Genomic DNA, 23,562 nt, shown 5'->3' with positions numbered 1-23,562 from the left:
CCCCGCTAAGTGGGGAGCCCGGTGTGGGACTTGATCTCAGGACCCTGGGATCATGACCTGAGCCAAAGGCAAATGCTTAACTGACTGAGCCACCCAGGATCCTGCACACAAACTTCTTATGTTCAAGCTCACTGAACTCAGTGCCTGGGAAGAGACGGGGGGTTCCCTCTATGGTTGCAGCCAGTGTCTCTTCTATGTTCCACTGTTGGAGTCCAAAGGGTTAACAGGACATAGCCGGGTACCCCAGCACCAGCCCCACACCTGAGAAACTTAGAATAACATGAGCCCATCTGCTGGTCCGTGTGGCATTTAGACCTGTTGTATCAGCCATGATTATCAGCTGTGAGCTCTACAAGGGGGTTCTACCTGATTTAAGCAGAGAAGAAATTTATGGTTAGTTCTTTGAAGAGTTGGGGGAGTTGCAGGGGGAGACTGGAAAACCTGGCTTTGAGTGGTGTGACCTGTCAACTGGCCCATGAAGACCCAGTTGTCCACTCCTGAGCTGTGCACCGCCCTCTCCGTGGAGAATTCTCTGCCAGGCCCCCGTGTCTGTATATCACCGACTCCGGATTCAAAGCTCTGGGTGAGTGTGTCTCACTGACTGGGCCTTGGTCATGTGGCCGCACCCGTGTCATATGGCTGCAAGGGAAGCTGGGAAAGTGAGTAAATGGCATTTCTCGTTCTATAATAGGAGAGAGACTCGGCCTCCCACCAAGACTCTTAAGGAGGGGGAAGAGGTGGCGGGTGATGGGCAGCCCAAATCATGGTGAGTATCGACTTCAATCAAAATAAGGTTCTTGGAATCTCAGAACACACACATAGTACTGGTGCCAGGTGCAAACCCTGGCAGAGGCCTATCGGTAGCTGAGGGAAGGAAGGAAGACTGAGAAAACAGGAAAGAGAAAATCTTGTCGCTATCAGCCTTGTCTGAATGCCTCTGAGTCTCCATGGCAGTTTGCTACAGTGCTTGACCCGTGAGCCTTTTGGGGTTGGGAGACCTCTTTCATCCAGAGGTTAATTATGGCCTAGGTGTACCATATCCTATCTGGAAACTGAAACCTTCCCACCCTCTTGAAAATTTTAGAAAAAATTTTTAAAAATATTTTATTTATTTGTGTGTGAGAGAGAGAGATCGTAAGTAGACAGGCAGGCAGACAGAGATGGGAAGCAGGCTCCCCACTGAGCAGAGAGCCCCATGCGGGACTGGACCAGAAACCAGAGATCATGACCGGAGCCGAAGGCAGAGGTGTAATCCACTGAGCCACCAAGGCGTCCCTAGAAATTTTTAATGATGGTCCAGGATTCGCCAGAGCCTCCTTTCTTCCCCATTCTGTATAATTAAAACCCCCTAATTTCTCTTTCCCCCATGTCTCTATAAAAACCAGTTCTTACGAGCTGCCCTTGCAGTGGGGTGCAGATCAGTTGGCTCCCTTGAGGAGACAGAGAGAGAGAGACCCTGATTTCTAGCATTTGCCAGTTTCCTTGGTGTAAGTATTCCCCCCCGTGGAAGCTTTCAAGCTACCAAAGTTGTGCCTGGCAAAACCTCTGAATATTTATCAGCTTTTCCAAGCCCCTAGGAACTATTGCCTCTTGTCCAGAATGTCTTAGGCCTGTAATACCGGCCTCCTAAAGCAGTTTTCTTACTTTTTTAATCTGGAGAACCATTCCTAGAGGATTTCTCAACCAAATCTGCTGTTGGCTATATGTTCCATGATGGAGTCCCAGAACCTAGAACAGTACCCTGCACATATTTGTTTGTGGTGATGGTTTTGAGCCTCTTCTCTGGGTTTTGGGGGGCACAACCTGTCGCCCATGTGCTAGGCCACAGAGCAATGCCTTTCTCTTGGGTATTCAAGTTGTCTCAAAGGCCGCAGGGACTGTCTGGTTTTTTTCTGTGAAGTGGGATGTGTCTCTGATATCCATTTGCCTCTGTCGTTCCACTTTTCTTTTTAGGAAGATTCGGCCCCATTTTTAACATTTTAATGTGCCTTCCCCCCTCCCCCCCAATTTATTTATATGTCAGAAAAAGAGAGAGCGTGCACAAGCAGGGGGAATGACAGGCAGAGGGAGAAGCAGGTTCCCCACTGACTGAGGGGCCTGATGCCCCTCTATCTCGGGACCCTGGGATCACGACCTGAGCCAAAGGCAGAGGTTTAAATGACTGAGCCTCCCTGGTGTCCCTTTAATGTTCTTCTTAAGTTGATCATTTCCTTCTTTATGAGGCAAGCCAGCGATGTTTTTGCTGTATCGATTAGTGTTTTACTCTTCCTTTCCCTTTGCTTCTGAGTCAAGACGTCTGCTTTCCTGGTGCACTCCTGAGACTCTGTCTTGTGGGGTCCACCCCAGCAAACAACGTGAAGTAATGAAGTTCTGAGTCTGCCAGAAATACAGCTGTCGACATGGGTCTTGCCCTCCTTTATCTCTCCTCTTGGGCTGGGTGTTTGTCGTGGATGGAGCTAGCATCCTGGACCGGTATATAACCTAGGCCTGGACTCCATCTACCAATGTCCTGCCTGGTTTTCAAGCAGCGCATTTCATCTTCCTGGGCCTTTCCTGAATGTCCTCCTGCAGAAGTTTCCTGGGTAGGTTCCCTCAGGGCACATGCCAGGCCTGCATTGTCTCCTGTCATGACTAAGCCCCCTTAAAGCCCACTGGTAATGCTAGAAGCATTCTGTGCTCATCTTCCCAGACCTCCCCCCTCCAGTCTGGCCATGGTTATGTGACTACCTGTTATAACTGTCGCAATCTTTAAAGGGTGATTCCCCAATTAAACTTATTGTTGACTCCTTATCTGACCTTTTACGAAGGTACTTCTCAAGAGCTTCCTGGAACTGTACTTCTCTGGTTGGGGTGGCAGGGTCTAGAATATTCCAGCCTCTTCTCTGAAATTTCACCTCCCTCTATGAGAGTTCACCTCCCTCTAGTCAACCTTTCTGATCTAGTAATAACCAAAACAAACAGAAAGTTGTTTACACCTTCTTTAAGAGCGGTTAGGTCCAAGCATACATATCTCATTTCACCTTTCATATTGGACTAGCCTGACCTCCATGATCAAAACCTGTCTTTTAAGGAAATCCTTCTCTCTACATGGCCGTGGTGGTAAGGCCCCATGCTAGATGATCAGAATAGATACTGGCTGCGAACAACCAAGGTATGTCTCTGGTCGGACCCCAGGCTCCCCCTGCTGACACCCCCTCTGTTATCATTCTTACATGCTTTTATTTATTTTTCCCTCTCCAGCTGCTCTCATTCTGACTTCAAGATCAAAGTTTTGTTAAAGAAACAAGTATTCAGAGATCTTTTTAGAGAATGAACGGTAAGGCAGACTCTGGGGTAGGAACCACTACAATGGGGTTTTGCATTAGGGGAGAGAGATCGGGCTCAACTCAGAATACAGCATAGGCAAGTGGGAATGTACAGCCAAAGAGTGAGGAGGGGTGTGTGTGGATGGAAAAATCACTCAGAAGAAGCATCAGGAGTTGGGGGGTGGTTTCTGGCTAAGCCCACCTCACAGGACTCTTGCTGAACGCAGGCCAGGGAGATTGGACATCGCCTGGGGGTGCTGGAGGACGAAGAACCTGATTAGATATCAAGGGGAGGTAGGATTCTGGTTAAACTGACTTAACAGGATTCTTACTAACACTGGACAATGTAGAGATAAACATGGAAGCCCAGGGGTCAGGGGCCAGTTGAGAAAAGAGTTCAGAAGAGCCTTACTAGAGTTTGGTTTCTAAACCAATCCAGTTCCTCCTTGATTCCTGGGGACAGTATGTTACAGTATGTAAAAGGCACAGGCCTTTTAATATTTTACTTATTTATTTGACAGAGAGAGAGAGAGAGAGAGAGAGCGTGAGCGCAAGCAGGGGGAGCGCCAGAGGGAGAGGGAGAAGCAGGCTCTCCCCTGAGCAGGGAGATCCATGACTCTGGGATCATGACCTGAGCAGAAGGCAGATGCTTAACTGACTGAGACACCCAGGCGCCCTGCCTTTTGCTGTTCTTTCTGAGCCTTTGATTTACTAATATTTTCATTAATGCCCAAGAAGATGGCCTGCCAACCATCACAAAAGTCCCTTATTTGAATCTCTGATCAAAGCCATGGCTGGGCTTAGGTAACAAATCTAGAGTATTTTTGATCCACATGGTGAGGTTTCAGGGTGATTCTAGGAGTCTGTAGGTAAGTCTTAAGGATCCAGGAGGTTAATTCCATTTCAGTTCACTCCTTGGCACTAAAGCAAATGGGTTCAGTTCAACATAACAGAGAGGAAGAGCATTTGAGGTAGTTGATTTAATGCATCTAATGCTAGAACCGCACAACTGGTTCATTCTAACCCGGTGTTCTCAGTAGTCCACAGTACGGCTCCACCTGGGAGCTTGTTAGAAATGCTCACCCCAGAGCTACTGAATCGAGGGAGGGAGCCCAGGAAAGTAAACAACTCAGTAGGTGAGTCTTAAGAATGTTAAGAGTTCAAGAACCACAGCTCTCACCCCAGTGGTACCTAGCTCCCTTTACAGGACATTTGAGGTGAAATGGCTTCCCTTAGGCGGTTCCTGGCAAAGAAATATGGTAGGATCAGCAAGAAATTTTCCTGACCACTAGTGCCTAAAGAATTTTTTTCACTGGAACTCTGTATGCTTTAAGTGATGGAGACACTCCTCTAATCCCCATGTTGGGTGCACCCGCTTAGATCTGTAAATTGCAAAATCCTTCACAGCCTGTATGCACTGAGGTTGCAAAGGCCTGGGTTTGCCCAAGCCCCTTGACACCAGTCTCATTAAACTGCTGTGTCTTAAAGCAGTCAGAGACCTGGAAGCCCTCTGCTTACAAGTACTGACAACCTTCTAGCCCAGCCACACCTGAAGCATCCTTCTTTCTGGGTATATCTTATTTCTCCTATCTTGGTGCCTATTTCTTTTCTTTTTTTTTTTTTTTTCTAAGATTTTGTTTATTTATTTGATAGAAAAAAATCACAAGTTAGTGCAAGGGCAGGCAGGGGACTGGGGGAAAGCAGGCTCCCTGCTGAGCAGAGAGCCTGATGTGGGGCTTGATCCCAGGGCCCTGAGATCATGACCTGAGTGAAAGGCAGAGGTTTAACCCACTGAGCCACCCAGATGCCCTGTGGTGCCCATTTATTAAGTTTTCCTGGTTTGTAGACCATGGAGTGGATTTTAGTGGTGAAGAGGAAACAAATCCAACCCCTTTCATCCAAGTTCAGAATCAACTGAGAGTTAAGATCAGACTGCCACTTGGAATTAGTAGACCAATTTTATTGCTGCTCAAGTTGAAATGCAGCTGGAAATCTACAGCCATCATTGGGCTTCGTCATACCTTTACCTCAAATTGAACTTCTCCACCCCCATTGCCAGCCTTCTGGTCTGCTGGGGAGGTTGCCAGCCCCGGCCATGTTGTCACCAGAGCTAGTGCATTCCCAATCTTTCCCATCAGCTCAATTACGTGGTCTTTGGAGGAGAGTGGTAAGTAATGGAGAGACAGCCAGGAGAGGTGCTCCAGACAGCTCCTTCCTGGGGCGAATGGGAGGATGCAGGAATGAGAATTGCCCTGGCTATGGAAATAGTATTTGAGAGCCTTGGCCCCAATGAAAGAGTCTAGAATGGGAAGATAGGAAGGTCAGGATTGAGGCTTGAGGAAGGCTCACATTTAAACATGTTTGTTTTTTTTAAGGTTTTGTTTTTTTTTTAAGATTTTATTTATTTATTTGTCAGAAAGAGAGAGAACACACAAGTAGACAGAGTGGCAGGCAGAGTCAGAGAAAAGCAGAGAGAGAAGCAGGCTCCCCACTGAGCAAGCAGCCCAATGCGCGGAACTTGATCTCAGGACCCTGGGATCATGACCTGAGCTGAAGACAGCCGCTTAACCACCTGAGCCACCAGGTGTCCCTAAACATGGTTTCAAGGAGGAAGCCCCAGCCAGAGCAATCGAAAAGCCAGAGAGAGAGGAGGAGAACCAGGAGTGTGTGGTGCCATAGGGGCCAAGGGAATATAATTTTAATGAGAGAGTGATCAGACTTTCCTGAGAGCTTATAAAATGAGAAAAAAACTGTCCCTTAGGTTTAGCCACATGGTGACCTTATTGAAGGGTGAGAAGGGGGAACCGAGTTTTGGGGTAGTCTTTGGAGGGTGTCCACAGGGAGGGTTTTTCAAGAGGGACAAAGCTTGTTTGAAAACTGATGGGGAATGACAGTGTTCTGGCTTGTGGATGATGTGGTGCGGGGTGGGGGGGGCGGTCAAATAGCTGGTACTCCATCCTCCAGGCCAGATGCCTTCAATGAGGGGCTCTGTCTGTCTGCCTGCCTAGGGCACCTTTTCCTAATTTGCACGAAGTTGCAGCCTTGGGGGAGTGGATGCTGGAACATAAGACATATTATAAATGATAGTAGGTCACATAGTCACCTGCAAAGCCAGGGCTAGAAGCTGAGGCTTCTAGCTCCAAGTTCCCAGATAGCTCCAAACATCCTGGGGGCAGACACAAGGAAGGCTCTTCTTCACTTCAAGAGCTTGCCTGTATTTTTGGCAATCCCTAATTATTGTAGCACCAGCTGACCATGTATTGAAATCCTGATCTGGCAAGAATGGCCATGATCCAGTGGTCCTAACCCTCCCAGAGTGACAACCATTTGGTTCCCCTAGAGATCCACACTTTAGATTGATGGCGAGGGGACCTACAAAGGTAACAGACCAGCCTCTGCTTCTCAGGACAGGAGAGTGTTCCTTGGACCAGTTTGTGTTTTCTCCCTACCTTCTGTCCCTTGTCTCAGAGCCCACATTCTTGAAGAGTTGGTCTTCAGATACAGTTCTGATAATCATGGACTTAACTTTTTATAGTTTCTTACTTACTCGATATTTTTAACTTTGACCTAACAGAAATATTACCATCAGAGACTTCTTTTTTTTTTTTAAGATTTTATTTATTTATTTGACAGACAGACATCACAAGTAGGCAGAGAGGCAGGCAGAGAGAGAGAGAGGAGGAAGCAGGCTCCCTGCTGAGCAGAGAGCCCAACTTGGCGCTCGATTCCAGAACCCTGGGATCACGACCCGAGCTGAAGGCAGAGGCTTTTAACCCACTGAGCCACCCCGGCACCCCCATCAGAGACTTCTTTTTTTTTTTTTTTTTTTAGATTTTATTTATTTATTTGTCAGAGAGAGAGCGAGCGAGAGTGAGCACAGGCAGACAGTGGAAGGCAGAGTCAGAGGGAGAAGAAGGCTCCCTGCGGAGCAAGGATCCCGATGTGGGACTCGATCCCACAACGCTGGGATCATGACCTGAGCCAAAGGCAGCTGCTTAACCAACTGAGCCACCCAGGCATCCCTATCAGAGACTTCTTAATGATAAGCTTCCCTCTACTTGTTTCACACTCTTGTAGTTTCCTAAACCAGTTAGCATATGCCCACATACCTGGAAAATAAAAGTACACTTGGGAGAGAGTGGCAGTTTTGCTAAGGATCTAACAGACCTTAGTATTTGTTTCCCTTCTTAATGTATTTGTTTTCCTATAGTGTAAGTCAAATTCCATAAATAACAACATATTACTACAAAGGTATATTTAGTTTACATTAAGATTTAAATATCTTATTGAAGAGAAAAAATTAAGATCAATGCTTAAAGTTTATTTTAAATTGGCCTCTGGATGATTTAGATATGTAAGATTTTTCTCTCTCTCTCCCTCAGTTGATCTGTCTGTCTCTCTCTCTCTGTCACACACACACACACACACACACACACAGCAATCCTATCAAACAGATTTTAAAAGTCTAACTTCGGATACTATAATTGGGAGTCAATTAGTCAACACTTTTTTTTTTTTTTTTTTAAGATTCTATTCATTTATTTGACAGAGATCACAAGTCGGCAGGCAGAGAGGCAGGCAGGAGGAAGCAGGATCCCCGTTGAGCAGAGAGCCTGATGTGGGGCTCTATCCCAGGATCCTGGGATCATGACCTGAGCTGAAGACAGAGGCTTTAACCCACTGAGCCACCCAGGCACCCCAATTAGTCAACAATTTTAAGTCAATGAAAATCGACCCGTATTTTTGGTGTTCAAAGTTAAGTAGAATGACAATAGAAAGATTAGGAAATGTTTCGATGGAAGACATGGCTGGAATATGTGAGAGAAAAATGATCAAAATGACTGTGCCTGGAGCAGCCAGAAACTTAAGAGATGTTTCCCGAGAATAAGTAAGTACAAAACATTGCTGTATCTACTATATAAAATATGCCAAACTCTTCTTTAGCAGTTAAAAGATTAACTACATTGGATGGAGGTTCCTGGGTGGCCCCATCGGTTAAGCGTCCCACTCTTGATTTCGGTTCAGGTCATGATCTTGGGGTTGTGAGATCAAGCCCTGTGTCGGGTTCTACACTCAGTGGGGAGACTGCTTGGGATTCTGTCTTCCTCTGCCCCTCCACCCTGCCCCCTAACTGTGCACACACACTCTCTTTCTCAAATAAATAAATACATCTTTAAAAAATAAATCACAAAAAATAAAAAATATGTTACATTGGATGTAATAGGCGGCAAAACAACATGAGAGCAATAAACCTGCAGGGACTCATTTATAGATGAAAATACTTCTAATGAGATTTTGACTTCTCCTTTGGGATCCCAGGTGGAGTGACCTTTGCCAGTCCACCCTGGGGTTGTCAGGGTCTTGTGGCAGTTTTAACGTGGTTCTGTTCTTCTGAGGTCTGGGAAGGAGCTGTCTAAGTCTCCTACTGGACATGGAGGATGCATGATCACTTCAAAGAGACATAACAGGTCTCTGCAGAGGGATGGTCTCCTGGTTCGGGCGTGGCCGAGACACATGGCCACTGCACCCAGAGATGAAGAAAGAGGAACCTTACAAAATACTCTTTAATACATCAGAATGGTTGCCAGTGGGGGATGGGAGGTGGGGAGTGGGGAATGGAGAGCAAATGCAGGAGACACATACATAAAATGAGATTGTTCTTTACCACCCAATGATATAGTAATGATGATGATAACGTGCCATGAACTGGGGAGTATGAGGAATAGTTCAGTAAAAAACAAACAAACAAACAAAAAAACATATTATACTTACATAAATGAACTATACCCAAGGTTACTTATAAAGTAGGTTCATTTTCAGGGCCCTTTTACTTCCCACTCACCTGCTTTCCCACTTTTCCTCTCCCGACTTTCCCTTCCTCCACTTTCAGTCTAGCCCCCTGACTGCCCAGGGTCTCCTCCCTGTGTGCCGCTCTGCAGGCAGCATCTCATTCTGGGCACACAATCCTCCCTTCTCCCTCCCTCTTACTTCTCTGTCCTCTCTTTTCCTCCCCAGAAACATGGGAGACATAGCCCTTCGATCCAGGCGAGAGGGGCCCCATGCTGAGCCCTGTGCTTTAAAGGACTGTGCTTCAAAGGACATGCCCTCTCTCTATCCCAGAGCCTCTGCTCTTCTTCTAGAGCACATCCTGGCCCTGGAAGCCCCAAAGAGCCCCAGGTCTCCTACAGGCCTCTTCCAGATATGGGTCCTCTTGAAGGAAGATTATGACCTTAGTCTGTGTACTGTACCCCAAAGCCAAAGATGGCTGTGGGGTAGCTGTTTGGGGAGGTGAACAGGACTTGGAGGTGCAGACCGGGATGTGCCCATGCGGTAAGTGTGAGTGACTCTCTTGCATGAGACTCTCTGCCTTCCGCAGGGCATCTGGGGCTTTGATAGGCAACTCCTGGAGACCCAGCCAAAAAGAAGAGCGGTCCTAATCAGAGCAGGGCAGACCCTCTGGCAGGTGACCAGAGCAACAGGCTTTGGTGCCTCTCACATCATACCACGTGGGAGAGGCTGGCTCCTCTGCCTTTGCTAGCTGGTCCTGCTGGAGAACTGGGGTTGGCCTTTTTTTTTTTTTTAAGATTGATTGGCTGATTGATTGATTGATTGATTGAAGGGGGTGTGTGTTTTGAGGGGGGTAGGGGCAGAGGGAGAGAAAAACCCAAGCAGACTCTCTGCTAGGCACAGAGCCTGACATGGGGCTCAATCTCACAACCTGATCACCATCTGAACTGAAACCAAGAGTGTGACACCTAACCAGCTGCACCCCCCAGGAACCCCTAGCCATTCCTTCATCATGGAGGTGTGCGAGTCAGGAAGGCCAAGTGCCCCGTCTTTATCAAGTGCTGAGGCAGTCCACATCCCTTCCACCCTTTGTTGGGAGGGGTGATGAACCTGAGTTGGGGGCGGGGGTGACCAGGGAGCAGAGCTGCAGACAAGAAGGCTGCTTGAGGACCTAGTTGAGGCAGAAAGACCCAGGGCAAGTCCAGTTTCTGTGCTTGGGTGTTCCTGGCAGCTCTGGTCCCTTCATTCGTCTTCCTCTGCTCTCCTGCCCCTTTCCTCGCCCCTTTCCTGGGCTCCTACTCTCCGTCCTTTTCTGTGCATGTTAAGGCATATTAAAGATTGGCAAGGTGTTCCTGGCGGCAGGCATGAGTAGTTTTTGTTAAACAGAACTTTCAGAAGTAAAGGGGAAAACCAAAACAATTTCCCCCTTCGAATAAGTTGTATGTCTAAGAGGCCAGAGAACTCTTGAGGATTTCCCCCAGGATCTTTTCCACTGAGGATGTTTGTTTGCTTTTTCATTTGAGAGTAGGGACTGATTCATTCATTAAACCAATATTTGCTGAGCTTGTATGATAAGCAAGCACCACCGCAGCTGCCGGAGAAATCGGAGTGAACCAAAATGGCAAAAGCCCTGCCTTGGTGCCCCGTACGTTCCCGTAGGGAACACAGTTGGGAAATGGAATAAATAACAGCAACAACAACAGCAATGCATGTGTCTTGCTTGTGGTGGTGAGAAGTGCTCGGGAGAGAATAAAGAAGGGTACAGCGTAAGGTAAGGAGTTTAGGGAAGGCCTTCCTGAGAAGGTGACATTTAAAGAAAGGAGGTGGTGAGGAGAAAATAACTGGGTTAGAAGCACTCTTGGCCCTGGCAGAACCTTGTTGGAAAGATTCAAATGAGAAAGCCCAGAGTCAGGAGCGTGGCTGGCGAGTTTAAGGATCAACAAACAGGCCAGCTGTGACGGTCATGGGCACAAGAAAGAGTAGAAGATGAGGTCAGAAAAGTGTGTGTGAGGGGGGGGTGTTGGGGAAGTTGGGGGGATGTGGGGGGTGAGGGGGGGTGAGGATTATGGAGAGCTCTTGTTAGTGTGATAATTTATGCTGAACAAGGTGGGAAGCAACTATATAGTTTAAACCAAGGAGTGACATGATCTGATTTGCATTTTATTTTATTATTATTTTTTTTGATTTGCATTTTAATAGGATCCCTTGAGCTGCTGTCTGAGAGTAACCTGTGAATGACAGGGTGAAGCCAGTTAGGAAGCCTTTGCAGTAATCCAAGAAAGTAATCCATGGAAGACCAAAGTAGTAACAGAAATGGAGCAGTGGTGAGATTCTGGAGAAAATAGAACCAAAGATTTGCTAATGGATTGGTTGTGGGGAGTGAGGAAAAGAAAGGAGTTAAACAGAGCATTGAGGTCTTTTACTTGAGCGACTAGAAAAAGGGAGTTGCCGTGAACCAAGAGGAAAGACTAAGGGGGTGCAGGAAAGATCAGAAATTCAGCGGTGGGGATTTACAGTCTAGATCCCTTTCAACCTCCAAATGGAGAGCCCAAGTAGGCAGTCAGATTTATGAGTTCAGAACTCAGGAGAATGGTTGGGCCCAGAAATAAATTTTGGGTAGTCATCAATGAATAATAGTATATAAAGCTAAGAGATGATGAGATTTTTGAGGAAATGACAGAAGATGGAAAAGAGAAGTCCAAGGCATGAGCCCTGTCACAATCTAGTGTTTATGAGTGAGCAAAAGGGAAGAAACAGGTGGAAAAGACAGAAGGACCAGCCAATGAGGAGGAGAAGGGGAAGAGTATGGTGCTGGGAAGTTTCGGAAGCCAGATGAGGATGTGTCCAGGAGGAGGGAGGAAGCCGCTGTGCCACCGTGGCTGCTGACAGAGAGTAAAATGAAGACTAGGAATCCTCCAAAGTCAAAGTCATTGGCAACTTTGTAAAGAGTAGTGTCAGTGTTGGAGTGGTGGGGGTGAAAGGCTTGTTGGAAAGGTTCAAGAACACATGAAGAGGAAGAAATGCAGTTAGTGAGTATAATGCTTTGAAGGCCATTAGTTGGGAAGAGAGAAATGGGGTTCAAGCTGGAGGAAGAAGTAGGGTTGAGAGAGATTTTTAAAAACAGAAATAACTGCATTTGTACATTGGTAGGAAGGATCCAATAAGGAGGGAATAAGTGAAGATGGAGGGTTCATGGGCTCAGTCTGGTAACATTAAGAAATATCTACATTGTATTGAGTGTTTATATGTACTAGATTTTTATATATGGTATTCATTCCTTAAAACATGAGATATACATATATTTTCATTTTTCCAATGGGGAAATTGAAACTCAGAGGTTGAGTCCCTTGTCTAATGTCACCCAGCAAGGCTAGAGAAGAGCTGAGTCAGAGGGAAGCTCAAGCCATATTGCTCCTGAGGGGGCCGACCCCTCTACCGGTCCCAGGCACCAAAGGCACATGTTTATTTGCAGTTTCACATCCCTGCCTGAAGGAAGAGTATGTGTGCTTACAAAGTCATGCCAAGAGACTTCTACCTTCTTTTCTTTCTTAAAGTCTGGAACAGGAGACAACAGAGAAGTTGACCCAAACCTTGATATGTTGGATATCTAATGAATAATGTCATGTTATATATTGGAACATACAGAGGGATAGAAATCAGGAGTCCTGGGTTTTAGTCCAACTGTCCCCGTACGGCTATATTCCTTCTGGCAAGTCAATGAATTTTGAGACTTAGTGTCCTCATTAGCAAAATAGGAATAAAAAAATCTGTCCTGTCTGCTTCTTGGGTGGTTGTGAAAACATCACCCTAAATCCCCTGCTCCTCTGTGGCTCCAACATATGTGAGACTTCATGCCATTTCCAAAGTATTTGACATATGGTGGCACCAGTGGTTCTCCAGCTGAAGCAGGGCAGAACCCCCAGGGAGTTTTTACAAATACTGCTCTCCTGCGAGGATGTAGAACAACTAAAACTCACAAACATGTTAATGGGAGCATAAATTGTACAGCCACCTTGGAAAGCAGTTTGGTAGTCACTATTAAAGTGGAACCAACATCTCCATGTGATCCAGTGATTCTAATCCTAGGTTTATACCTAAGAGAACTGTAGGCACATTTAGGCACACGCTCACGGAGGGACCTTACAGAAATGTTTGCAGCGGTATGATTGGTGATTGCTCAAGCCATAGACAACTCAAATGCCGGTCAATAGCAGAACAGATTAACAAGTTGTGGTATATCTATACAATGGTATACTGAACAGTATTAGAAGTTTTCACACTATGGCTCCAAGCACACCGATGAATCTTATAGATACAGCATTCAGTGAGAGGAAACTGACATAAAAGACTTCGCTCAAAACCTGAGATAATCAAAGGCACCTTCGTGGCTCAGTAGGTTAAGCCTCTTCCTTCAGCTCAGGTCATGGTCTCAGTGTCCTGGGATCAAGCCCCACATCGGGCTCTCTGCTCAGCAGGGAGCCTGCTTCCCCTCTCTCTCTGCCTGCCTCTCTGCCTGCTTGTAATCTCTCTCTCTGTGTCAAATAAATAAAATCTTTAAAAAAAAAAAAAAAAGAGAGATAACAAAGAGGCAACCCACGGAATGGGAGAAGATATTTGCAAATGACAGTACAGACAAAAGGTTGATATCCAGGATCTATAAAGAACTCCTCAAACTCAACACACACAAAACAGACAACCATATCAAAAAATGGGCAGAAGATATGAACAGACACTTCTCCAATGAAGACATACAAATGGCTATCAGACACATGAAAAAATGTTCATCATCACTAGCCCTCAGGGAGATTCAAATTAAAACTGCATTGAGATATTACCTTACACCAGTTAGAATGTCCAAAATTAGCAAGACAGGAAACAACATGTGTTGGAGGGGATGTGGAGAAAGGGGAACCCTCTTACACTGTTGGTGGGAATGCAAATTGGTGCAGCCTCTTTGGAGAACAGTGTGGAGATTCCTCAAGAAATTAAAAATAGAACTTCCCTATGACCCTGCAATTGCAATCCTGGGTATTTATCCCAAAGATACAGATGTAGTGAAAAGAAGGGCCATCTGTACCCCAATGTTTATAGCAGCAATGGCCACGGTCGCCAAACTGTGGAAAGAACCAAGATGCCCTTCAACGGACAAATGGATAAGGAAGATGTGATCCATATACACTATGGAGTATTATGCTTCCATCAGAAAGGACGAATACCCAACTTTTGTAGCAACATGGACGGGACTGGAAGAGATTATGCTGAGTGAAATAAGTCAAGCAGAGAGAGTCAATTATCATATGGTTTCACTTATTTGTGGAGCATAACAAATAGCATGGAGGACATGGGGAGTTAGAGAGGAGAAGGGAGTTGGGGGAAATTGGAAGGGGAGGTGAACCATGAGAGACTATGGACTCTGAAAAACAATCTGAGGGTTTTGTTTTTTTTTTTTAAGATTTTATTTATTTATTTATTTGAGAGAGAGACAGTGAAAGAGAGCATGAGAGGCAAGAAGGTCAGAGGGAGAAGCAGACTCCCCATGGAGCTGGGAGCCTGATGTGGGACTCGATTCCGGGACTCCGGGACCATGACCTGAGCCGAAGGCAGTTGCTTAACCAACTGAGCCACCCAGGCGCCCCAATCTGAGGGTTTTGAAGGCGCGGGGGGTGGGAGGTCAAGGTACTAGGTGGTGGGTATTATAGAGGGCATGAATTGCATGGAGCACTGGGTGTGGTGCAAAAATAATGAATACTGTTATGCTGAAAATAAATAAAAAATAAATTTTAAAAAATGAGATAATCATAAAATAGTGAAAATCAGAAAAATCATGAATCTCTGTGGTGTTAGAAGCCAGGACCTTTAGAGAAGACAAAATGTCTTCTCTAATATCCGAGTGTGTGTGTGTATGTGTGTGTGTATCTCAACGATGGTTATAAAAATGGAAAAACACATATTGGATAATTCATTGAGTTGCACATTTATGATTTGTGTACTTTTTTGTCTTTGTATTCTACTTCCATTAAAAAAAACTGCCTGGTTCCCGTCTCAGATCAATTAAAAATCCTTGGGGGTGAGAGGCGCCTGGGTGACACACCTCTCATCGGACTCCTGATTTTGGCTCTGGTCGTGATCTCAGGGTTGTGAGATGGAGCCCTGCCTGGAGCTCTGTGCTGGATGTGGAGCCTGCTTAAGGTTGTCTCTCTTCTTCTCCCCCTGCCCCTCTTCCCCCGGCTCACATGCACACACTCAGACACACTCATAGTCTTTCTCTCTCTCTTTAAAAAAAAAAAAAAAATCCCTGGGAATGAAGCCTGGCATGGGCACTTCTAGGGGTATATCCAGGCCTGAGCAAAGGGCTCTCCGCCATTGTTGGTGCCCTCGCCTCCAGGAGTGAAGACTTAGAGCTATGCATCCGGGCGCTGACTGGGTGTGCCTCAGAGTGGTGGGTAGGAGAGAAAGCTAGTATGCACCTGTATGCAGATGGCCAACAGCGAGACCAGCGAGTCTCCAACGAGAGACTGGGGACACACCTCTGAGGGTGAGGATGAGGCTCCTCACCTGGGGCAGTGCCTGATGACTACCTTCAGGGACCGCCAGACTCCTGAATTTATTTCAAGCTCACTGTTCAGAACAGTTGCTGCAGATTTTAGTTATTTTTATTTGTCTGGCCTTCCATGGAGATTTGGACTCTTCATTTATACTTTTGTCTTTTACTGTAGTGACCTGTTTAAAATCTTTTCTGTCTTCCTTTGCATTTATAAACTTTTCGTTCACAAGAGCTACAGTCATATCCAAAGGCTGTACCATCACATGCCAGGAGGTCTGGACTACTATTCTAATGCTTGTCTCACATGTGACAGACAAGCAGATTCTTTTTTTTTTTTTTTTTTTTGCCAGAGAGAGAGAGAGAGAGAGACTGCAAGAGCACAAGCAGGGAGAGTGGCAGGCAGAGGGAGAAGCAGGCTCCCCGCTGAGCAAGGAGCCTGATGTGAGACTAGATTCCAGGACCCTGGGATCATGACCTGAGCCGAAGGCAGCTGCTTAACTGACTGAGCCATCCGGGTGTCCTGGACAAGCAGATTCTAAGTGCACTCCACTCTTAATCTTTGCTGTTCTCTGCTTTACTCAATAGAGAAAAGGGTTATAAACAATGAAAACCTTTATTGTCTCTTGATCATTACTCTGAGTTTATAAAAGGAAACATTTATGGGCCAAACTCTGACATTGATAGAGATCCCATACTTTAAGCATTTTTTTGAGACTTTCCCAAAATAATACCTCTACAATTCACCCCTAAAAAGCATTTTAACAGGGCTATGGCCTCTTTACATTTATTTAAAATAGCTGGAGATAGCTTTTCTAAGACTATTTCTAATTATCAAATATTCAATGTATTATCAAGAAAAATAAACTGTTATAGCTCTAAACTTAAAATTTTAGCTTATCTTACTAAAGATTTTATTTATTTTTTTTGAAAGATTTTATTTATTTTTTGACACAGAGAGAGAGACAGTGAGAGAGAGAACACAAGCAGGGGAAGTGGGAGAGGGAGAGAAGTAGGCTCCTTGCCAAGCAGGGAGCCTGATATGGGACTTGATCCCAGGACCCTGGGATCATGATCTGAGTGGAAGGCAGACACTTAATGCCAGAGTCACCCAGGTGCTCCTAAAGATTTTATTTTTAAATAATCTCTACACCCAAAGTGGGGCTCAAACTCACAACCCCGAGATGGAGTCACATGTCCCACTACCTGAGCCAGTCAGGCGCCCCAAAGCAAATTTTATTGTATAGATTTTAATATAAGGGGAATTGAATATATAAATATCTTTAAAAAGCAATAATGTTCTTCATATGATCATTATTATTTCTCAGAAAATCTGTACTTAAATTTATAGTGTAGGGAAAAAGTTGTTGCTTCTTGTGGTTTATCATTGGATATGGTTGATTTCAATGTTTTCATTTTTGTCTATCTGCATTTTTTTTTTGCTTCAGTAAAAAAAAAAAAAAAGCTGAGAAAAAAAATAGAAAAAAATCTGAAAAACAGGCAGCCCTCTCTATGTAGGAGTTAAGGTCTTAATAGCAAAGCAGCTAAACTTATGGAACCTGTAGAATCAGTATTACCTGTCAGATACCGAATTCTCGTGCCCACTCCAGACTTGCTGAACTAAAAACGCTGGGCGCAGGCCCAACAATCTGCTTTCACAAACCCTTCAGGTGACTCTGATCTAAAGAAGAGCATGAGAAACCACGGTGCCTAATTTGGGAAGCCCTGAAGTGATCCACTCTGGGAATAGGTGGTTTGTTTGGTAAGTCAGTCCGGTTTTTGCTCCCCAGCTCTGCCCACTCATTGGGCCCCCAGTCAAACCTAGACCAGTAGTTCTCAGCCCTGGCTGGGAAGTTTTTTAAAATCGTGTCTCCCCAGATGGGTCCTGGGCATCCAGGTGCTTCTCATGTGCGCCAGGGTTGATGAACTCTGTTCTATATTCAGGTACTTTTGTGGTTGAGACAGATGATTGTTAACACCTGCCCCCCAATTCTTTGGCTTATTTCCTGCAGGCCCTGTGAAGCAGAACTCAGGCCTCCAGCCTCTGCTTGTCTGGACCTAAAGGTGTTTCCTGAGGGCCGAGGCGGCCCTGCCTCGCAGGTATCTCCGCAGACCACAGCGACGGCACCGGAGGCGCGACGCTCCCTCCTGGCACGCACTCGGGCCGCGGGCTCCTCCGCTCCCCTTCCAACCCCAGCTCTGCTGCCCAGGCCGGATGCTGAGTGAGATAATGTGAGGTAAGCACTTTATTTGGTGCACAGAGAAAATGTCGACATGTGCCAGCTATCCTTATCTTCGTTACCTAAACCCTGAGGTCCCCTTTTCATTTCCAGCTCACAAAATACCTACTTGGAAGGCCCATCGTGGTGGTTTTATCTTGAAATGCCTACCCCCCCCCCCAACTTTCCTGCGAAGCCAGGAGGGACACTCAACACACTCATGAGGCATGTTCTAAGCCAGTGGTCCTTAAAATGTGGTGGCTGGGGGGATATGTGTCAGCAGCATGAGTATCACTTGGGAACATATAAGAAATGCAAACTCCTGTCACCACAAGGTGTAATAACAAGAGAGAGGGCAAGAGGAGGCTTTTGGAGGTGATGAAGAGGTTTCTGGCACAGAGTGTGGTGATACAGGTCCATGAACGTATGTTTCTCTCTGAACGCATCAAGCTGTATATGTTAATATCTATAGCTTTTTGTATGTCAGTCCTACGTCTATAAAGTAGGATTTTTTGTTTTTGTTTGTTTGTTTGTTTGTTTTTCAAAAAAATGCAAACTCTTGGGCCCCACCCCAGAACTTCTGTGTCGGAAACTCAGAAGACGGTGTGCGGCCATCTGTGTGTTGTAGTGATGGCGTCCTCACGTCTGACCACTGCCGCTCCATACCGGTGCCTCGCAAGATTGTGGGAAATGCCCAACCTCGGGCCCCAACCCAGGCCAGCGGAATTAGAATCCCAGGTTCCTGGATCACGCTGGAGTTTGAAAAGCCCAGCTCGAAGCTTTCCCCCTTGATCAGTGGTAGAACACCAGAACATCAGTGTGCCTTCTTAGATTGCGGCTTCTTAGCACCCCCCAGAAAGGCCGTCATAAGATAGTTCATACCTGTGTTTCTCACACTTAAGTTACTATCATTCTGTATTTGTGGAAGACAATTTATGCTGCCACTTCCCACCCCCTCGGGTAAAGATTCGTCTTGCCAATTTTCTTTAGAGCAATTGCAGTGTCTGTTTTTGTTTTGTTTTGTTTTGGTTTTACATAGGAGCTGAGTCAGGAAAGTCCTCTGTAAGATGGCAGGATGCTTTGATTGTTACCTCAATTCAGAGAACTAGTCTGAGTTCTCTCCTACAGCTCTCCCTTCTCCTGTAAGGGACCTTTGCATTTTAAGTCTTGGGGTAACAATTCTGTTATGGCTGCATTTTTTTATTATAAGTGGCCTCAAATACTTTGTGAGAAGATAAGGGGTTGATAAAAGTATGTGATTGATGCCTGGAAGCCTCTCAGCCTTTATAAAGCCTAATGATGTCAAGAGCTCAGTTCAAAACCCTCTTTCTCCATGAAGCTTTCCTGGTAGCTCTCCACCAGCTGTAATTAACACGACCTCTGATAACAGTATTTGTTTTCTGTCATCGTCACAGATACCAAGTATTTCCCAGTATTTTGTGAGTTAATGTTTGTAAAGTGCTTGAAGAGTATAGGAACATAGAACATACTCAGATTACAGTTGACCCTTGGAAGACGCAGGGTGGAACAGTGCGGGTCTCCTTACATGTGTTTTTTACACACACAGTAAATACAGTATATAATGCATATAACATACAAAATATGTGTGAAGTGTTTCTGTTATTGGTGAGGCTTCTGGTCAACAGTAGGTTATCAGTAGTTATGGTTTTAGGGAGTCAAGTTACCTGCAGATTTTCGATTGTGCCCCTACCCCCAACATTATTCAGAGGTCAACTGTACTACTACTAGTGTTGTTGTTGTTGTTGTTTATATATACTTACATGTCATTCCTGTTAGATCTCAAGTGAGGAGAGGGCTTTATCTACTGATGGAGTCCAAGGAAGCCTGGTTTATGCTGTCCTCACAAGAGGTTCTTACACATAACTTTAAGGAGAGTAAATAAGAGCTTTGGAAAGAAAAGTATGATTTATTGCCACAGTTGGAGCATTAGGTCTCAGTCAATCCTAGCGAGAGAGAGAAGCTGTTGTGCCAACAAGGGGAGCACATCCCTTCGCCCCCGTCCCAGGAGGCATCAGAAAAAAAAAAAAGGAAGTGAAGGATAGATGTCACCAAAGTGTCAGTGAAACTCAATTCAGAAGAAACTCTGACCAAAACCAAAATGGAACCAACTGAAAATGTTAATGGTCATTTTTAGTAAGTCATAAGAATTTGAAGAAAGGCTATTTTAATAAGTAGAACAATTTCATTTTCCATGCAGCCTAGGAAATTAAGATCTAGATGGTTTCTTTTACACCAGCTCTGATCAAATTTGTACCTCTTTTGTAGAAAGCAGTACGGTTTCATCTTAAATAACTTGTGGGGGAAAAAAGCAAAAGGGATAATGTCTTACATATCTGTTGACTACAGAAAAAACACACTGGATGTCATATGTGGGGGTCACCTGACCTAGTACTCTGGAAAAAGTTCAGGCCAGAGAAGAAAACTGAGGAAGGACTCGGATTTGCATGATGTGTAGAAGTGGGCGCACGGTGAAACTAGCAAAGCCTGAGACTCACAGCTCCACCCTGAACTACCAGACTCTTCCCAAGCCCCAAGATGGCCGCTGGCAATTTTGTGTCTGCGATGGTACGTTCGTGCTCATAAATGGACTTCTCAAACTGTATAAGCATCAGCCCCTCCAGGTCTGCTCCTGAGGAAATGCCTCTCTCTGTAGCTCTTGGCTTTCTAGAACGTTTGTAATCCTCTCGTTCCGCCTCCCCAGACAGGGGGTGCAACAAGGACGGGATGTGCTCACGGGAAGGAGGGCCTTGGAGAATGGCTGGGAGGGGAGAGACCACCACAGCGGGGTTCAAAGTGATGCATTGTAGAGACTAGGATGGCTTTCTTCAAGGGTTTCCTGTCTTGTCCTTCTAGGGTGGTGATTCTCAGTCGAAGGTAATTCCCCCCAGACGCCATTTGGCAGTATCTGTAGACATGCTTTGTTGTCTCCAAATGGTTGGGCTGTGGAGATGCTACTGGCATCTAGTGGGTGGAGCCCAGTGATGTTGCTAAACACCCTGCAGGACCACAGACCGGGATCTGGCGCCAGAGCTCCATAGTTCTGATGTTAAGAAATCCTGTTCCAGAGTGCTCCTTTTCCTGCAGGTCACTGACAACTCAGGTTGTCAAAATGAACAACGAGCAAACAGTATAAGGTAACTTCTTGGAGAGGTTTTGCAGTTTCGTCGTCCCTGTCAGCTACTGTGTGGCAGGTATCTGGCTCCTCTTTAGTGACTTTCACTCCTACCCACCCTCTGCCCCCCACATACACATATGCAAAGGCTGTGAGGTTGGTGGCTTTAATGAACGCCCTGGTGAAAACCTGATTCCGGCAGTCATATGGGAGAGAGAGGCCCTCCTCTCACCAAGGGACTGGGCTGTATATGGCCTCAGGGTTATGGGAAAATCCCAGGCACTGGAGTGGGGCTTTGCAGTCTAAAAGCATCAGCCATTTACTTCAACACCGTGAATTTTTTTTTTAAGATTTTATTTATTTATTTGACAGAGAGAAATCACAAGTAGATGGAGAGGCAGGCAGAGAGAGAGAGAGGGAAGCAGGCTCCCTGCTGAGAAGAGAGCCCGATGCGGGACTCGATCGCAGGACCCTGATATCATGACCCGAGCTGAAGGCAGCGGCTTAACCCACTGAGCCAACCAGGCGCCCCAACACCGTGAATGTTAATGCAAGTTGATGGAAATGTCCATACCCTCTCCAGGCTGCTTAACCCTACTAGTTCAAATCCCAGAATTCCCAATGGACTGCTCCAAATCCCTGCCTTCTGACCTCAGCTGGTCCTCCACTGTCTCTTGGCCTTCCTTCAGGTCACCTTCTGATTGTGTGTCTGCCTTATTCCTATGACGGCTCCCTTCCAAGGCCCCAAACCATTCTCTCCCTATTTCCCTTCTGCAGATGGCGGTGCCTCTTGCTTTCCTGAGATGAGTAACACAATAATTACAGCTGCTACTATTTATTCCACAGCTGCAAGCACCAGGCTGGCGAAGAAGAGGTGTTCAAGGGGCATGTCGCTAACCCCGCTTTGCAGATGATGAAACCAGAGTAGAGGCCTCTCACTCTTCCAAGTCACAGTATGAGCATTTGATCCCAGGCCTGTCCATCTCCAGTATGAACTTCCTATACTTCTCTCTTTTGCAAATCTCTTTTTTTTTTTTTTCCTTTTAAAGGATTTTATTTATTTGTCAGAGAGAGAGAGAAGGCACAAGCAGGCAGAGTGGCAGGCAGAGGCAGAGAGAGAAGCAGGCTTCCTGATGAGCAAGGAGCCCGATGTGAGACTTGATCCCAGGACCCTGGGACCATGACCCGAGCCGAAGGCAGCGGCTTGACCGACAGCCTGTCTCAGGTGTCCTGTCTCTGTCTTGATCCCTAGGTCTTGGAAGAAGAAAAGTTCTTTCAACCCAAAGTTTCCTCCTCAGTCTTGATCCTGGATTTCTCCTGTTTCCCACTGCACATCACTCCATCTCCCACAGCCCTGCTTTCCCTACACAATCCTGTCTCATCTTCTTTGCTTCACTGTCAACTTGTTAAAAGGAAGAATGTCTCAGTTTGACCCCTCTAGTCACCTATTCTCTAGTCCCCTTCCCTGGCTCTGTGTTCCCTTGGGTCCCCTTTCCTTCCTGGATGGGCACTATGTCCACCTCTTACCCTGTAGTTTCTTGGTGTTGGGGACCGCATCCTGAAACACAAATAGTGATGGTCATGACCTCACACTGAGAACTGGACCAAAACAAGACAAACCCTCCCAGGGGCCAGAGAGATGGCTAAAGTAGGGCTCCCAGGGAAATTCCTTTGGGCTGGAGTTCTGTTCAGTATAATGACGACACACTATTGCCATTTTTAGAGCAGTGATTACCAAATGGAAATACCCTACTTCACCAGAGACTGAGATCTGAAGTCACTAGCTTCATATCTAAATGTCATTCGAATCTTCACTGTAACCAAAGCTCTGATTAACAGAAACACATGACTACAAGCTAGGGGATTCAATTCCTGTTTTTTCTTCCTGTTTGTCCTCTGCTAAAATAAAAAAAGAAATACCTAAGAGAAACTTCTCGCTATTGTTATCCTGATAGTATATTACTACTACATACATGGAGCTGAGTTAAACAATAAATAATTTTTGAGCTGTTGGCATCAAATGTCCATCAGTTTTCAAAAAGCAAGTAAAGAAAATCTGGGCATGAAATCTGTATTTGATGGCAAAGATCCCTTCTCTGTAATTCCATTTTTTTGCTCTCTCCACTGAAATGTCTATAGGAACTTCTGTAAGCTGGTATTAGTAAGCTTCTAACCTTCATCTGTATTGGTTCATTCCTTCATTCAACAAATACTTATCAAAACTCTGCTTAGTCCTTGGACAGGATAGATAGTGTCTGACCTTAGGAAGTATAGTCTAATCTGGCACTTACCCATGAGTATGATGGGTGCAGGACAAGATAAATGTTCAATGTGGTAAGAATATTTACAGAGACACTCCCCCCCCCAGTCTTGGGGGTGGCTGGTCAGAGAACATTTCCAGGAGAAAGTAATATTTAAGGTAAAACCTAATGGCATTAGGTGGAGCTGGAGGGGTAAAGTTAGGGGAGGGGTTGTCCCAATAAAAGAGAAAGCATTCTGGAAGACTCATATCAAGAGAGAAAGAGAACTAGCGACAGAAAGGAGAGAGGTTTAGGGAACAGAAAGAAGTTTATTCTT

General features: G+C 45.6%; 1 long non-coding RNA gene across 2 annotated transcripts; it reads left to right on the top strand.

Annotated features, from left to right (window-relative positions):
• The first annotated feature begins 3,013 nt into the window (after positions 1–3,013).
• LOC131840163 (uncharacterized) lies at positions 3,014–23,040 on the top strand. 2 transcript variants are annotated; one of them, XR_009357228.1, is made up of 6 exons: positions 3,014–3,151; positions 3,241–3,316; positions 11,292–11,416; positions 17,304–17,395; positions 17,646–17,870; positions 20,220–23,040. It is a non-coding gene; the product is annotated as an uncharacterized LOC131840163 (long non-coding RNA). The 2 variants fall into 2 exon arrangements; XR_009357229.1 differs by lacking the exons at positions 3,014–3,151; positions 3,241–3,316 and adding an exon at positions 10,197–10,863.
• The last annotated feature ends 522 nt before the right edge of the window (positions 23,041–23,562 follow it).

This window comes from Mustela lutreola, chromosome 9, assembly GCF_030435805.1.
Source record: "Mustela lutreola isolate mMusLut2 chromosome 9, mMusLut2.pri, whole genome shotgun sequence".
In the NCBI taxonomy this organism is placed as follows: domain Eukaryota; kingdom Metazoa; phylum Chordata; class Mammalia; order Carnivora; family Mustelidae; genus Mustela; species Mustela lutreola.
The sequence above is the reverse complement of the archived record's forward strand: the minus strand, read 5'-3'. Positions and strand labels throughout refer to the sequence as shown.